Source organism: Zophobas morio, unplaced genomic scaffold (genome assembly GCF_036711695.1).
Source record: "Zophobas morio isolate AGI-343-1 ecotype UQ-CSIRO unplaced genomic scaffold, CSIRO_AGI_Zmor_V1 ptg000011l, whole genome shotgun sequence".
Taxonomy (NCBI): domain Eukaryota; kingdom Metazoa; phylum Arthropoda; class Insecta; order Coleoptera; family Tenebrionidae; genus Zophobas; species Zophobas morio.
The window spans coordinates 412,031-428,520 of NW_026972116.1; the positions used below are offsets into that span (position 1 = coordinate 412,031).

A 16,490-nucleotide genomic window follows, 5' to 3' on the forward strand; every position below is an offset into this window, starting at 1 on the left:
AAAGTGTTCGTAATTTAGTTTTATGTTAAATATCAGATATTTCCAACAGTTTTGTTTGTTTCACTACCGATCAATCAATAGGTAGGTAATATTTATTGTCCGAACTTTGATTAAAGCCTTTATTACTGCCACGAGAGTTTGTGATGACCAATTGTTTCATTTCGGGACATGATCTTAATTTATAAACAAATAATTCATAAATATCAAGTTCCATACTACTGAATTTATTTATTAAAAACAAAAACTCAATGTCTTTAATGCCTTCTTTACCACTTCTCTAATATTATTTGCACAGCTTACAGTAGGATTTGCCATTAAAAAAAATTGCTAGAAAGTACCTACTTTGGTACCCGCCTAACTATTTGGTAATTTGAATACGCTACATTTTATAATTAAATGCACTATCCACAATGAAGTTTCTGATCTGACTGAATTGAATTGAGTCGTGTCTCCGACGAGGACGAACCATGCCGAGTGCTTCCGATTTTCAGGGTGGATTTGCCCACCCATGCTAGAGCGAACGCGTTACAAACCTGTGCGGACAGTCTGAATTAAATAATAAATTAAGCGTATATTTAACTTTTGTTGACTTTGCTACAGTTAACAAAGCATTCACTTTATGAAACAAAAATGCATATGTAATAATAAAAAAATACACATGTCACATACGTACTGCAATAATAAATGTATTAGGTACTGTTACGGTTCGAAAATAAGGGGTTGCCTAGATAACAGCGAGTCAGGCGCAAGTGAGAGACTGCGGTGAACGAGTGGCATTTTGAGCAGGGAAAGCGCGATTTGTCGCCTAATCGGGAATTTCCGCAACTCATCCGACGAGATCGCGTTTAAACAGAATCTAGTAACGGTCGGCAGCGGACGCAAAAAGTACGGGGTTGTAACTTTTGGGGGAGCGACAGCCCGGAAAAGTTACCGGGGGTGCGAGTGAGTGTAAGAGAGAACCGTAAGTAAGTCACCCTTGCGAGATCCCGTATAAACCAGGTTTTCCTTTGCACAGAGACAGCCAAGTTTTCGATTTCTTTTCTGTTTTTTTGTCTACAACTTTTTCCTCTTCGACGTGGCGTTACTAGTTTCTTTTGGGAAGAAGAACGAAAAACCTTTGGGGAGACCGTAAGAATTCCTCAGGCCTCCACACCTCCCGACTCGTCCCACTGAGCCGACAAAGGGGGCGTCACGAAAACGAGAGGAACCGCCGTGCCAGATTTTTCCCCCCACGAATCCTCCCGCAGGACTTGCCTACAAAGGAGGGAGGAAGCAACTTGTATGGTGGTAATTCGTATCAAAAAGGGCGCTGTGTGCGACCCACTGTGTACATGTTAAGCTAAGGTGCTAAGGTGTAATTTGGTAATTAATCTGTGATTTGAAGGGCGCTGTGTCGCGTCCAGTGTATTCCTTGTTTCATTAGAAATAAGTAAGTTAACCGTCTTTTTTGTATACCCCATCTCCACCAGCGCATAGGTCGGTCGGCACAAAAGGTGTCGTAACAGTACTTATTCTCATCATTGGTTATTCGGATTTTTAAATTTATAATTCATTATAAAGTTTACACGGTGTCATAATACAAGAATATGGTTATTACAAATTTTCATTTGATATGAAAAAGTATTTATTAATTATTATGGTGTAGCTCTTTTCTGTAACAATAGTATTCAAGAATTTTCGCATAACATTATTTTCCTTACTACCTTACCCATATTTCAATAGAGTAATAATAATAATTACCTCTATACTTTTACAATACAGAAGAAGTAAAAAAATCGAAATTAATTTATTGGATCCTTGAATCGAATATCGAGAGATCCGATTCTGCAGCGTTTGAGATATACGTTGAGGCCAGGGCGTCCTGCCCCGCTTGAAGCAAGAAAACACGAATATGCAAAGACGCGCGTTTCGAATTCTTTACTCTCAATTACGTACATAGAAAACCGAACGTATGTCGTTGCTTACAATCAAGAGGGTGGACCAGGGTGGACTAGCCCATCCTCACATGAACCGTATAACGCCGAGATCTGACGCACTTTTTTGCAACTGCAATTTCTCAGTTGCGGAAACTGCGGGATGTAATGAAGAAAATCCGTTGGCTTAAATGATGTTTACGACGATAATTATTTGTGTATACATATAATATATTTTAAAAAAGAAAAAAAAAACAATATTTTACTTCGTATCATAAACAATCAAATAGGGTGGGCATTGCCCACCCTGCCCACCCCGAGGAGCCGCCACTGGTCACTTGTAAAATCTACCATATAATCGAAAAAAAAATCTCTTGTGGACGGTGAAATTTAATTTTAAAATAATCATATTGGCAACACCAATGCGTTCTTTATTCCGTTTGACAGTTATGGTCAAATAACTATCAAATAACGAGTCAAATAGCTACAATGCCAAGATAGCATTTTTAAAATAAATTGCCCCTGCCAGAGGAGTTTTTTCCGATTATGTGTATAGGATTAATGCCGTTACGAAAATTTACTTTTTGCACTCATGACCTTTTTTGATAGCTTTCGCGCATTCACCAGAGTGCGGGAGGTCGAACTTCCCGCACACGTGCATTTAACTTCCCGTTGCCATGGTAACCTTAAAATACTCGGGTAGTGTCAACATTGTGACGTGTTGACGGCGCTGTCAATGGCGTTGTTTATAAATAACTCACAGTTAATCTCTTCGGTTTAAAGGTTTATTCGTCGCAAAAAATATTGTACACAACACGTTCGTGAGCCTGCTTCCCGCATTCACGCAAATGCGGCACTCCCTTCGGTCGTGCCTCAAACAAGCGTTCATGCGGGAAGCAGGCTATCCCGAACTAGTTGCGTAAATTACTATTTCACACTCATGACCTTTTTTTATGACTTTCGCGCATTCACCAGGGAGGTCGAACTTCCCGCACACGTGCATTCTAACTTTCCGTTGCCATAGTAACCTTAAAATAGTCGGGTAGTGTCAACATTGTGACGTGTTTACGGCGCTGTCAACGCCGTCGTTTATAAATAACTCACCGTTAATCTCTTCAGTTTGAAGGTTTATTCGTTACAAAAAATATTGTACACAACACGTTCGTAATGCCTGCTTCCTGCATTCACGCAAATGCGCCACTCCCTTCGGTCGTGCCGCAAACAAGCGTTCATGCGGGAAGCAGGCTACCCCGAGCTATTTGTGTAAGTTAATATTATGTTCAACTCACTTATAATCACCTCAATTATGATACTATCCACAGTGTTGTTATTGTACAGGTACAATAAAAATAGTGTTTTGGACTCGTGGTGCTAACTATCCATGATCTATCAGTTTATTGGACTTTTAAAGTAATTTAGCCCGCAGCACAATTCATTTGACTGTGACAATCGCATGTGCCTACGAAACCTTATTAACCATTTTAAAATGGAGGTGAAAAAGTTGCAAAAAAAATTCTTCTATTGAGTCAAACATAAAGCTATGTACTATTTATGACACACGTAAATAATGCCTTTTGTTGAACTTGCCCCTTTATTAGCCTCACGAACAAACTTTCTCGGTTATAAAAGGGCGCGTTCAGTAAACCTATGCATTACTTACTTGTCACATAATAGAAACAGAATGAAGAAGACGACTATGATGCTGATGCAGTCAATCAAATGGGAACTGAAAGACAGAATAAACGAAAACAACTGACAGAAGTTATTTATTCTCAAATTATTAATTTAATGCAATTAACAAGTTAATAATTACTATGTGAATTAAATAATAAAGCCCGAAATCTATTGACATCATAAACGTGGATAATATACAATTTTTCTCATCAGTAGAAACCGTAAGAGAACAAATTGAAAAAAATTGGTTGAAAGTTCTTTTGACAGACTTCCCTTGCCTTGGAGTACAAATCCACTTTTTCGAAAATCATTTGATTTTGCGAATTTAACTTTTTTTGATAACCTTTATAAGTTAAAGTAAAGATATGTATGTATATTAAAGTAAACGTAAAGAAAGGTGCTACGCTGGTGGGGATGATTAGACAAATTTTGGTTAGCGTTTTCCCATCTACATATTTCTAATATAAATACAAACCTGTACAACAATCGGCTCCGCACTTTCGGAGATTATCTGTCTAATAAAAAATCCGAGACGGCAGACAGACAGACAGACGGACAGACAGACGGGCAGACAGACGGACAGACAGACGGAGAGACAGACGGACATACAGATGGACAGACAGACGGACAGACAGACAGGCGGGCTGATAGACAGAAAGACAGACGGAAAGGGAAGACCTATTTCTTCGTATTGTAGGGGTCATGAAAGAACGTAAAAGTAGAGTGTCAGCCGACGGACTCAATTACAATACTTCCTTCGCTTACACTCGGAAAGTAAAAATTCATTTCACAGACAATTCATTTAAGTGCGACAACGATAACGGGCACTCAAAATTACTAATAATTTTAAAATGGAGGTGAAAGAGTTGCAGAAAAATTGTTTCTGTTGAGTCAAACGTATGCACCTCGTACATAAACAGGCGCTACTGTACTTGCCCTTTTAATTGGATTCCCTTGCTCCTCGCTCGTGGTTAACTAAGCCCGTGGAGTAAAGCCTTTGTTTATGTATTTGTTACATAAACAACTATTATTTTCTGATATGAAACATGAGCCAAGTAATAGATACAATTATTAATTTCTTTAAATCACCTTATATATTAAGAGTAATCTGATTAAAATTAAAGTTGTTCTTTTATTTTAACTTACCTCTTTAGCAAGGTCCAGCTGTTGAATCTGGAAAATAATAAACAAAAAATTAGAATGCAAAGTACAAGTTCAGTTCGTTCACTACACAACTATTTGTGGTACAAAAAATTTAACTAACTTAGGCCCTACCAGTTATGAACGGGCGAACGGCTACATCAAAATTTACACAGCATGGAAAAAAATTACCAAGGTTTTTGGGATGGAGGCATGATGAGCGATTATTGCTGGATGTTGTTGCGTGAAACCGATGGTCAAACGTATGCTCGACAAAGTAATACTGGACTACACTTTAAATTTTAAAGATTTTTTGTAAGAAAACTGCTAAATATACTAAAATTTCATCAAAACTTGTCATATTCAATATCTCAAAAACCTGACGTGATGGCGACAAACGGATTGCAGAATCGTGTTCAGCGTGCAAAATTGGTCTAAGTACACTAATTGGTTGCTTTGTCCAAAAACTAGTGTAAACATGTGTTAAAAATTTCTTATGCAGTGTGACTCATAAAAATGAATGAATGAATCAATTTATTTTATTGATTAAATCGGGAACAAGTCACACTCCGTTCGCCAGAAAATTTGGAAATACAATATTGTCGTCAACAATATTTTTGCAAGGACATGTATATAAACTTGCATTGGTGCAGGGTGCAGTGTAATACTAAAAATAACAGTATTCTAGTTCCACACTTCTGGGAAAAACGAGTGACCCGTTCCTGAATTAATCAATAAAATAAATTGACTCATCCATTAATTTTTCTGAGCCATCTATCTAACCAAATCTAAAAAACATGAATGCGATGGTAAATCACAAGTAAAATCTCATAATGTTGTTTGCACATTTTGGGCAGAATTTATTCGGCAAAACTTTGAAATGACATCATCATTTGGGGGGAGGGGTATAAACAGATATATTTGTTATATGTTATTTTATATTTTTTTATACAATTTACTATCCATGCTTGCAATAACTTTAAAACGTCTGCAAAATTTCAAACTTTTCAGTTTTACAATTCTTGATTTAATCAACAAAATTAATTGACTCATTTATTAATTTTTTTGAGCCACCCTGTATAACGAAATTTAAAAAATTGATTGAAAGTTATTTCGACAGAACTTCCCTCACTCCTGAAATACAAACACATCCAGCATTTCTGAAAAATTATAAAATGTGGTTTTGCGGATTTTATATTTTGTATGAAAACACCTATAAATTTTTACGAAATTTTGTGATGACGTCAATCATCATTTTTGCAAGAACACGTATTTCAACTTATGTTGGTGCAGCAATAGTAATAATACCGTATTATATGCTCCTCAATCCAAAAATTTTGGGAAAATTAATTTAATTAATAAAATAAATTAACCTATTCATGCAAATGAAAAAAAAAAATAATGGAATGGTAAATCACAAGTATAGACTCAACATAATTTGTACAATTTAGACAGGATTTATTCAGTAAAATTTTGACATGACCATGCCTGCAATAAGTTCAAAACGTCTGCAAGACTTTGATACTTTTTTCAAAAATTTACCATGCTTACGACAACTTTAAAACATCTCCAAGATTTTAAAGCATTCGGTTCTGTAGTTCCTGATTAAAGCAAACATTTTTTGCAAATCCAAAAAAGATGAATGGAATGATAAATCACAAGTACAGACTCATCATATTTTGTACATTTTAGATAGGATTTTTTCGGTAAACTTTTGAGCCAACGTCATCAATTTTTTGTAGGGAACAAGTAAATATACATATTTTGATTAAAAATTTATCATGCTTATTGTTAGTTGTACCAGGCACGTGGAACGCAAAAACCCGTGGCAACGATTAACACATTTATTACAACAAAACAAGTGGAACATACATTGGGACAGTATACGCAAACAAGCGCGCGAATGGCCGCCGACCAGCCATTGTTCTTGTTGTTGCAGCCGTGCTCGCGCATACGTCCGATTGGAAGTGTCACCGGTACCGCGTACGGTATTGACGCTGTTACTCGCACGATACCGTCTATTTCCAACATCCCCCCTCGGGTCAAGCGTCACTCACAGTCTTTTTACCAGTTCATATACAGTCCTTCGCGAACGTTACATTCCACACAAGCCGGGAACTAACCCCCGATTTGAAGACCCATAAGACGCACACACAACTCGTGCTTCGGTCTAGGAAGTCCCTTGGTCATCACGTCCGCAACTTGGTCTTCTGTCGGAATGTAAGCGACGAAGACGCTCCTGTCCCGTATCACGTCCCTCACGAAGTAGTGTGTGTCTAATATCTATATGTTTACTTCTGGCGTGAAAAGTCGGATTTTCAGCCAGCCTCAGGGAACCCTTATTGTCGCAGTATACGGTTCTGTCACCCAGGTTCTCGAAACCCAGCTCGCGGATGAATCGTTTCAAATAAATGGCTTCTTTCACACATTCTGCCATCCCCATGTACTCGGCCGCGGTGGTGGATAGCGCAACCGTTCTTTGTTTTCGGCAGTCCCAGGAAATCGGGCCCCTGTTGAAGATGAACACGTACCCGGTGTACGATCGCCGCTCCTCGGAACAGTTTCCTCAATCAGCGTCCACGAATCCGCGAATCGCCCCCGGTTCTGATCCATACTTCAACCCTATGTTTGAACTGCCCTGTAGGTAACGCAACGCACGCTTAGCTGTTTTCCAGTGTTCGACCCCGTAACTATTGTTAAACTGTCCAAGGTGACTAGCAACAAAGGCGATATCCGGGCGGGTCGTCGTCGATAAATATGTGAGGGCGCCGACCAACTCGCGGTACGAGAGTTTCGCATCCTCCTCGGTCTGGTTCTCGTTCTTCCTCAACTTGAGGTTGATATCTATTGGCGTGGCTACAGTTTGGATTCGGGCATCCCGAATCGTCGAAAAAGTTCCTTGACGTAGCCTTGCTGGTTCAAACCGATTTCTCCGTCACCTTGACTGAACTCGATCCCCAAGCAGTAACTCGCCTGACCGAGATCTTTGATGTTAAACTCTTCAGCTAACGCCTCTCCGAGGCAGGAGATTTTTCTGGAGTCACGACAAGCGATTAAAATGTCATCCACGTAAATGGCAATCATCGTTGAGTCCTTCCCGGAACCAATCTGGAATAGACAAGGGTCTGACCTGGTGGGGGTTGCTCTGTGACTTCTCAGTACTTGGTCTAACTTGACATACCAGCTTCTCCCCGCCTGACGCAATCCGTATAGGGATTTCTTTAATTTGTTTAATAAACACGCTCAGCATGCCCTTTGCCTTCCTCCCGATTTCGTTACCGCCCTCCAAGTCGAAAACGCTTTGCAAAATGTTCTCGAATGATTTCGGTACGTCCACGAAGATCTCTCCATCTAGTTCGCTGTTCAAGTACGCGGTTGCGATGTCGAACTGTCTTATTTTCATGTTGAATTGAGCCGCCAGAGACGCCATCAGGCGTATAGAGCTGGAACGGGCCACCGGTGCGAAGGTATCTGAGAAATGGATGCCGGGCTGTTGGCTGCATCCCTGCGCCACTAGTCGCACCTTCCTCCTCTCGATCGTACCGTCTGCCTTTAACTTGTTGCGCAACACCATGCGACAACCGATCACCCTCTTTTGCTGTAGGCGATTTACCAGCTCCCATGTAAGGTATTGTTTCGGATGATGGACTTCATTTCGGCTGCGATCGCTTGATGCCATTCGCTCGCCTCTGGGCCTGCCATAGCTTCCTTTATCGGGATCTCTGAAAGGAACGTACTTTCAGTGAATCCGGTTTCGATTTTCTCACCGTCCTCCACAGTATTGACCCGATACTGCGGAGGAGGGTGTCCCCCTTTCGCCGGTTTGTTGCGAACCACTGGATCCGGGTTGCTGGTTCTCTATGTCACTTGCTTCGGGCTGCCGACTTTCTTCCTGAATTTGATGGTATACCTTCTGTGGGCGACCTCTTTGTCCTGTTCTAACCACCTTGGGTCTTCCGGGTCCCCTCTTGATAACTTCACCCCCAGGACCTATGACAGCCTCTTCGTCTTCTACCTCTTGCTCTTCGACCTCCAGATCTTCATCGTTCTCGAAAGGCGTGGGTACTGGCCTGACAGATACGATCGGAATTTCTAGTTCACTCACATGGTCGACTTGTGAATGGTCCAGTTCTTCATCATCGAGAAGCGTGATTGATTCGCTTTGAACACCTACGCTCATTTCTTGGAATCCATACCCGGTACCCCTTGGAACAGCTAGGGCACCCCACAAATATACCTTCTCGGGTTCTGGGTTCCAGTTTTTCTCTGCCGGGTCTTGTATCTAATACAAGCACCCTCGTACCAAATACTCTCAAGTGTTTGGTGTGTGGTTTCTTTCCACACCAGATTTCGTACGGTGTCTTCCCATTTAGGCAGTTTGATGGGCATCTGTTTCTCAGATAATTCGCAGTGTTTACGGCTTCGGCCCAAAAAGAGGGGGGTAGGCCCGATTCGATTAGCAAATATCGAGCCATGTCTAATAGTGTTCTGTTTTTACGTTCGGACACTCCCAACAGGCCGATGGTCCACAAAAGATTAAACAACCCTTTACAGTTAACATATGTTCATATACGTATATGTAATTACAAACTAATAATCACAATAATAACACAAGGTGCGTACAGTTGAAACCTATATACATATGTATTACACAGGAACATTATTAATTAATTTTTTACAGTTCTTATGGAACATTTTAGAGTTACCTCTAAATATATCAACAAGGCCCGATAATTCATTACACTTTCTACAGATGTTAAATATTGGGGAATAAAAATGATAATTTGTACGGGAATGCGGAATTGAAAATACTAAAGAATGGCGACTGTTCAACCGAGGTACATTGAAATTCAAGTATAATAGCAAATGTTAATCCATCAATCTATCATGTGCTAGATTAACTTAAACATAAAAATATATTCCAGGAAAGTTTTCTTCTGTCCTCTAATGATTCTATACTGAAACGGTTGTATAAGACACTTCTACCAAAATGTTTCGGAGGAAAAGCTCCACTTTCTACAAAATACAAATACTTGCAGTATTTAATTTGGATACGCTCAATATACTGTATATGGACTAAATAAAAATGGTGACCATACCACACTGGCATATTTAAGTCTACACCTTACCAATACATAGTACAATGATAACAAGCAGTTGACATCTTCAAAATCGGATACATTTCGCTTTATAAAACCCGAAGTTTTTATAGCTTCTGTACAGATATGATTAATATGTGAAACAAACGATAAAGTCTGGTCTATCATAACACCAAGATCTTTAATTTCAGAAACTCTAACAAGTGGCTTATCATTTACAACATAATTGTAATTTAGAATATTCTGTGTTTTTAGAGATAAACTTATCAGCACTTTACATTTAGAGTCATTTACAATTAATTTATTTTATATACAACACCTACAGAATCTATTGACATCATTTTGCAGAGTTCGATAATCCTCTAGTCATATTATAGGTTTAACAATCTTGACATCATCAGCATATGCATAAATTTGACAGTGAAATAAATTAAGAGTTCTATTTAGAAAAGTTAGGAATAAAATAGGACCCAGGTTAGATCCTTGAGTAACACCGCTGGAAGTTAAGAACTTATACGATCAGCAACTAACATATTCCACATATTGAGATCTATTAAATACAATGGATTAAATAAATTAATTACTTCATTACACAAACCAAACTGAGCCAATCTGTGCAAAAGAATTTTATGATCAACTATGTCAAAAGCTTTAGTAAGGTGTAGTGTACACTACGTCCACTTAATCAAAGCTATCAAATTCATTAAGTACATATTGTGTAATTTCAAGAAGATTCGTTACAGTAGATTTTTTTCGCAGAAAACCATGTTGATTTTCACTGACAGAATGCTCAATATGATTATACAAATACTCTGCTCAGATTGATTCAAAAATTTTTCCGAAGTTTGACAAGATCGCTATCGGGTTATAATTCGTAACCTCGTCTCTAACACCACTCTTAAATACAGGAATTACTTTGGCAATTTTCCAGACAGTTGGAAAGAATGCAGTATTTAATATTAAATTAAATATATAACAAAGAGGATGACTTAAAACCTAAATGCAATCTTTGATGAGAAATGATGATACTTCAGCTGTACATTTGTTTTTTAATGTTTTCATATTCTTTACGATATCTTCAGGAGTCAGATGAAACTTATGAAGAATATTTACATTATCACAGGTGGGTGTAACACAACATTTACAGCCGAATCTATATTCCATCTCCATTTTATCACCAACACTATCACAGATCGTTGCAGTGTTAGAGTGGCCATTCTCAAAAACACTACTGAAGTAGGATGCAAACGCCTCAACTGTCTTGAGGCGTGTTCAGTTCAGAGCCTTTGTTTGTCCTATTGTGAATTGTGATTATCGGTACTGCGATAAGTTCAGAATAGTGTAGTAAATACCGTTTTGTCAAGAAAACAGTACTAAACCTATATACATTCAATGCAGAAAATGCAATTTTTCAACACGTAAGTATATTTAAGAGGTTTAATATTTCTGAATATAAGCATATTATGAATGTAGAGACAAAATGATGAATGATGAAGGTCCGGGCGCAACCAAAAAAAAAGAAGAAATCGAGTTGAAATTGCGGGAGATACGAAGAAATTGGATGAATTGGTAAGTATTTATTATTATTATTATTATTAACTCCTAGTAATTATAAACTAGTTTCACACTGATAAATAATCTTTATTTGCCAGGAAGAGAAGACGTAAAAAAACCATGTATGCAATTTTGAAGAAATTATTAAGATAGTAAACCAAATTGCTTTCAAGTTTTCAGGACAAGGAAAAAAATAAGCTCTCTTTTAGTGAACTCACAATTAACAAGGCTACAATATATAAAGCTATGTGATTCCTTAAAAATTACGAGCTTGGTAAGTTAATTTAATTGTAGGTACCACACGGAAACGTCACAAAAAAGCCACAACTGCTGAAATTTAAGAATGGTAGGACCTCATTTAGCGCAGACAAAAGCAAGAATGAATTCTCATCTAAAAAAACATGAGGTATGATTTTTTTTATTTTAATTAATTATATCGCTTTTCAATGAATTGGTCATAGAGCAAATAATGATTAAAGAAATATTTCTGTATAACGACTGAAATGTAGTAGTACGTTGTTATTTCCATCGACAATGTATTTTTATTTTATTGTAAGTTGGCAGTGTATTTTTATGTTTAAAACATTTATATTGTGTTTCACATCAGATGATTTTTTAAATTTATGCTTTGGTTACCCATGAAATTTATGTCAGCAGTTTCAGTTTCACTGCTGACATAAGTGTCATGGGTAACTACAGCAGAAATAAAAAAAAATCACCTGGTACAAATTTTCAACGAATTGGTTCTAGGACAAATAATTTTTAAATATATAAATATTGCCACAAGGTTTGAAATACACTGTTATTTCCAGTGACAATGTATTTTTGTGTTTAATAAATTTTATGTTGTGTTCCATACAAGTTTTTTTTATATCCATACCCCCTTTCACATGAAGAACATTTATTAAATATTCTGAACTAAATAAGTATTAAACATTGAAAATAAATATATATTCAATATTTAAAACCAATATTGATTTTCTAAAAAAAATCTGTCATTACCCATATTGTTTAAATGTCAGAACTTTAATATTTATCATATACTAGCTTTTCGCCCACATAAAAAATGTTTGCTCATAAAAACTTTGTCACCCCCTTTCATCTTCTTAGGGGTGCAATCTCGAAGCAATCTGAAATACGTGTTTCATTATTTGTGTTGAACAGTATTAATACCAAGTTCCCCGGAAAAATTTAAATTTACAGCAGAAATATTTTTCCCATACAAACTTTGCCACCAGTTTTCACCCCCTTTGGGGTTGAATTTCGGAAAATGCTTAAATACGTGTTTCATTATTTGTGTTCGAGACAATTAATGCCAAGTTTCACGTCAAAATTTAAATTTACAATAGAAATATTCCCACACAAATCTAGCCACCATATTTCACCCCCTTAGGGTTTGAATCTGGAAAAACGCTTAAATATGTGTTTTATTATTTGTGCTGAAGAGCATTCACACCAAGTTGTAAGTAAACATCACCATCAAAATATTTTTCTCATGCAAACTTAGCCACACCCTTTTTTACCCCCTTAGGGGTTGAGTCTCAGAAAATATTTAAATACGTGTTTCAGTATTTGTATTGAAGAGCATTAATTTAATATCAAGTTTCACGCAAAAAGTTAAATTTACAATAGAAATACTTTTCCTATACAAACTTAACCAGTAATTTTCACCCTCTTAGGGGTTGAATCTCGGAAAATTTTTAAATACCTGTTTTATTATTTGTGTCGAAGAGCATTAATACCAAGTTTCAAGTAAAAACTTAAATATACAATAGACAAATTTTGCATCCACATTTCACCCCCTTAGGGGTTGAATTTTAGAAAATACTTAAAGACGGGTTTCATTATTTGTGTTGAAGAACATTAATAACAAGTTTCACGTAAAAATTTCAATTTATAGCAGAAATATAGTTCCTATACATACTTAGCCGCTCAAACTTCGACACCACTTTTCACCCCCTTAGGGGTCGAATCTCCGAAAATGCTTAAATAGGTATTTCCTTATTTGTATTGAAGAGAATTAAAGTGTACCAGGTTTCACGTAACGATCTAAATTTACAGTATATTGGTCCTATACAAATTTTATCACCCCTTTTTAACCCCCTTAGAGGATGAATCTCGAGAAATCCCTTCTTAAACGATGCCTCCAGCATAAAATGAACATTCTCTCCAAATTTCAACTTTCTATCATTAGCGGTTTGGGCTGGGCGTTGATAGGTCAGTCGGGACATTGCCTTTTATATATGTATAAAGGCTAGCTTTTCGCTTCGCTCGCGTAGACGATTCGTTGTGTTATTACCAACCTTCAAAATATGTTGAAGGGCATTAATACAATTTCCAGTAAAAATCGACAGAAAAATATTTTGGCTCATAAAAACGTTGTCACCCCCTTTCATCTTCTAAGGGGTGGAATCTCGAAATAATCTGAAATATTTTCTGTGTTTCATTATTTGTGTTTAAGAGTATTAATACCAAGTTCCCCGTAAAAATTTAAATTTACAGTTGAAATATTTTTCCCATACAAATTTTGCAACAACTTTTCACCCCCTTAGGTGTTGAATCTCGGAAAACACTTGTTTCCTTATTTGTATTGAAGAGCATTAATATCAAGTTTCAAGTAAAAATTTAAATTTACAATAGAAATATTTTTCCCATACAAACTTTGCTTCCACATTTCACTCCCTTAAGGGTTGAATCTTGGAAAATGCTTAAATACGGGTTTCATTCTTTGTACTGAAGAGTATTTTAATTTAATATCAAGTTTCACGTAAAAATTTTAATTTACAATAAAAATACTTTTCCCATACAAACTTAACCAGTAGTTTTCACCCCCTTAAGGGTTGAATCTCGGAAAATGCTTAAATACGTGTTTCATTCTGCATTAATACTAAATTGCACGTCAAAAATTTACAATAGCAATAATTTTCCCAAATAAAGTTAGCTACCACTTTTCACCTCTTTAGGGGTTGAATCTCGGAAAATGCTCAAATACATGTTTCATTATTTGTGTTGAAGAGCATTAATATCAAGTTTGACGTAAAAATGTAAATATATGTACAACAGAAATATTTTCCCATTCAAACTTACGCTCCACATTTCACCCCCCTTGGGGTTGAATTTTAGAAAATGCTTAAACACAGGTTTCACTATTTGTGTCGAAGAACATTAATACCAAATTTTACGTAAAAATTTTCAGTTTATAATAGAAATATTGTTCCTATTTACAAACTTAGCCGCTCAAACTTAGACATCACTTTTCACCCCCTTTGGGGTCGAATCTCCGAAAATACCTAAATACGTGTTTCATTATTTGTGTTGGAGACAATTAATACCAAGTTTCACGAAAAAATTTAAATTTACAGTAGAAATATTCCTACACAAATCTAGCCACCATATTTCACCCCTTTAGGAGTTGAATCTTGAAAAATGCCTACATACGTGTTTTATTATTTGTGCTGAAGAGCATTCATACAAAGTTTTAAGTAAACATCACCATAAATAAATGTACCATTTACTACGTACAATTTTGAAATGACGTCATTACATTAATTATTGGTAGAAATGATTAGACAAATTCTGGTTAGCGTTTAACCATCTACATGATATTGCGTTTGAGAAACGTCTTAAATTAAAATGCACAATGTCTCTGGGCCTTGACAAAATTACTGCCAAACTTTAAAAAAAATATGCTACAGTTCTAGCTTATCCCATCTCCAACCAGCTTTTTATATGAGGTACTCTGCCTCTTGATTGGAGAAGTGCGACTGTGACGCTTGTCTTTAAAACGGAAGATCAATTTGAAGCATCAAATTATCAGCCAACAAGTTTAACATCTTCGAAGGTAAAAATTATGGAATCGATCGTTTACGACAAAACGGAATTAAAAATTTTACCAAGCTAACAACATGGTTCTTCGCCGAGGAAATCTGTCAGTATCAATTTGTTGTTATATGTATATTAATTAATTGGGGCATTACACTGACGTTGCCTTTGTCGCTGGAATTTTCCCTAAAAAATTATTCCTAATTAAAACCAGTTATTGTCGATGCATGCTGTTTTCGATTTCTACGTGGTTTTTGTACACGTTCTGGATTTTCATTTGAATTATTATCACTGGTATTGTTAGTAGGAATAACTTCTTTGCGCAATATTTTCAGATCACGGGACTTACTTTCTTCATCCGATGATTCACACGTGCTTGGCGATTGTTGGCACGATTTTTTATCGGTCCTGATATCACCATTTCTTTCCTGGTTGTTGAGATTATTGTTTTGGAAGGCAAGTGCTCTGCCACGAGTTTTCTAGACTTGTAGCAATTCATTACAGTTGATACTGTTTCGTAATCAACGGTTGATAATGAGGAAACGTACACTTGATTGGAGGAGGAACACCCGGGTTGTTCAATGTTAACAACCTGACCAGCTTTATATTGCTATCTTTAAGATCCCGAACTTCATTTCTCAGCATCTCTATTTGTTGTACGAACGGCTGGGTTATCTTCTTGACAAAGTCTTCAATATCCTCTGTTGAGAGTTTCATTTTCTTGAGTTGGGAAGACAATTTTTGCGATATCGGCATTATCACATAACATTATCGTGGTTTCACTCAGATACTGGAAGTTTTTCAGTAATTTAACACAACTCGGATGACTCAAAGTGTTACATTTATTACATGTAACAAGTATTTACTTGGCATAGACTTACACTTCTTACTAGGAATAATCCTAGAGAGATTGGTTGACACGTCTTTACTCTGCGGCTGCAGGACCGCGACTCATAAAAGTATTTTACTCTAAGTGGAATGTTCAAATCATCTTCTAATGTCAGCTATTGTGCAGTTGAATATATCCAACTGGTTTTCGATGTGTGTGTAGTGCTGCAGCATTTGAGAAAGTGGTGAAGCAAGTGCCATATCAGTTCGTGAAGCAAGTAGATAAATTATTTTCTTAGTACGCGTGTTAGGTCTCTTAATCTTCAACCTGATGTTAAACAGAATTTCCGGACACTCTTGTTGCCAATGCATTACTTTAAATAAGAAGACTATAGAGTGGACAACACGTCTTGATGCTAACGAGGATAAATTAAACCGATCAAGAAGCGTTTCCTGAGGA

The 16,490-nt window shown here is 36.9% G+C and overlaps 1 protein-coding gene and 1 long non-coding RNA gene across 14 annotated transcripts in view; one reads left to right on the forward strand and one right to left on the reverse strand.

Annotated features, from left to right (window-relative positions):
• LOC135126608 (protein artichoke) overlaps positions 1-16,490 on the reverse strand; it is a 491,663-nt gene that overhangs the window by 294,987 nt on the left and 180,186 nt on the right. For all 13 annotated transcript variants that reach the window (XR_010280082.1, XR_010280084.1, XR_010280083.1 and 10 more), the window contains one exon: positions 4,734-4,760. The gene's annotated coding sequence lies outside the window, so the exon portion shown is untranslated. The remainder of the gene's footprint in view (positions 1-4,733; positions 4,761-16,490) is intronic.
• LOC135127392 (uncharacterized) lies at positions 819-1,438 on the forward strand. The gene is made up of 2 exons (XR_010280204.1): positions 819-961; positions 1,016-1,438. It is a non-coding gene; the product is annotated as an uncharacterized LOC135127392 (long non-coding RNA).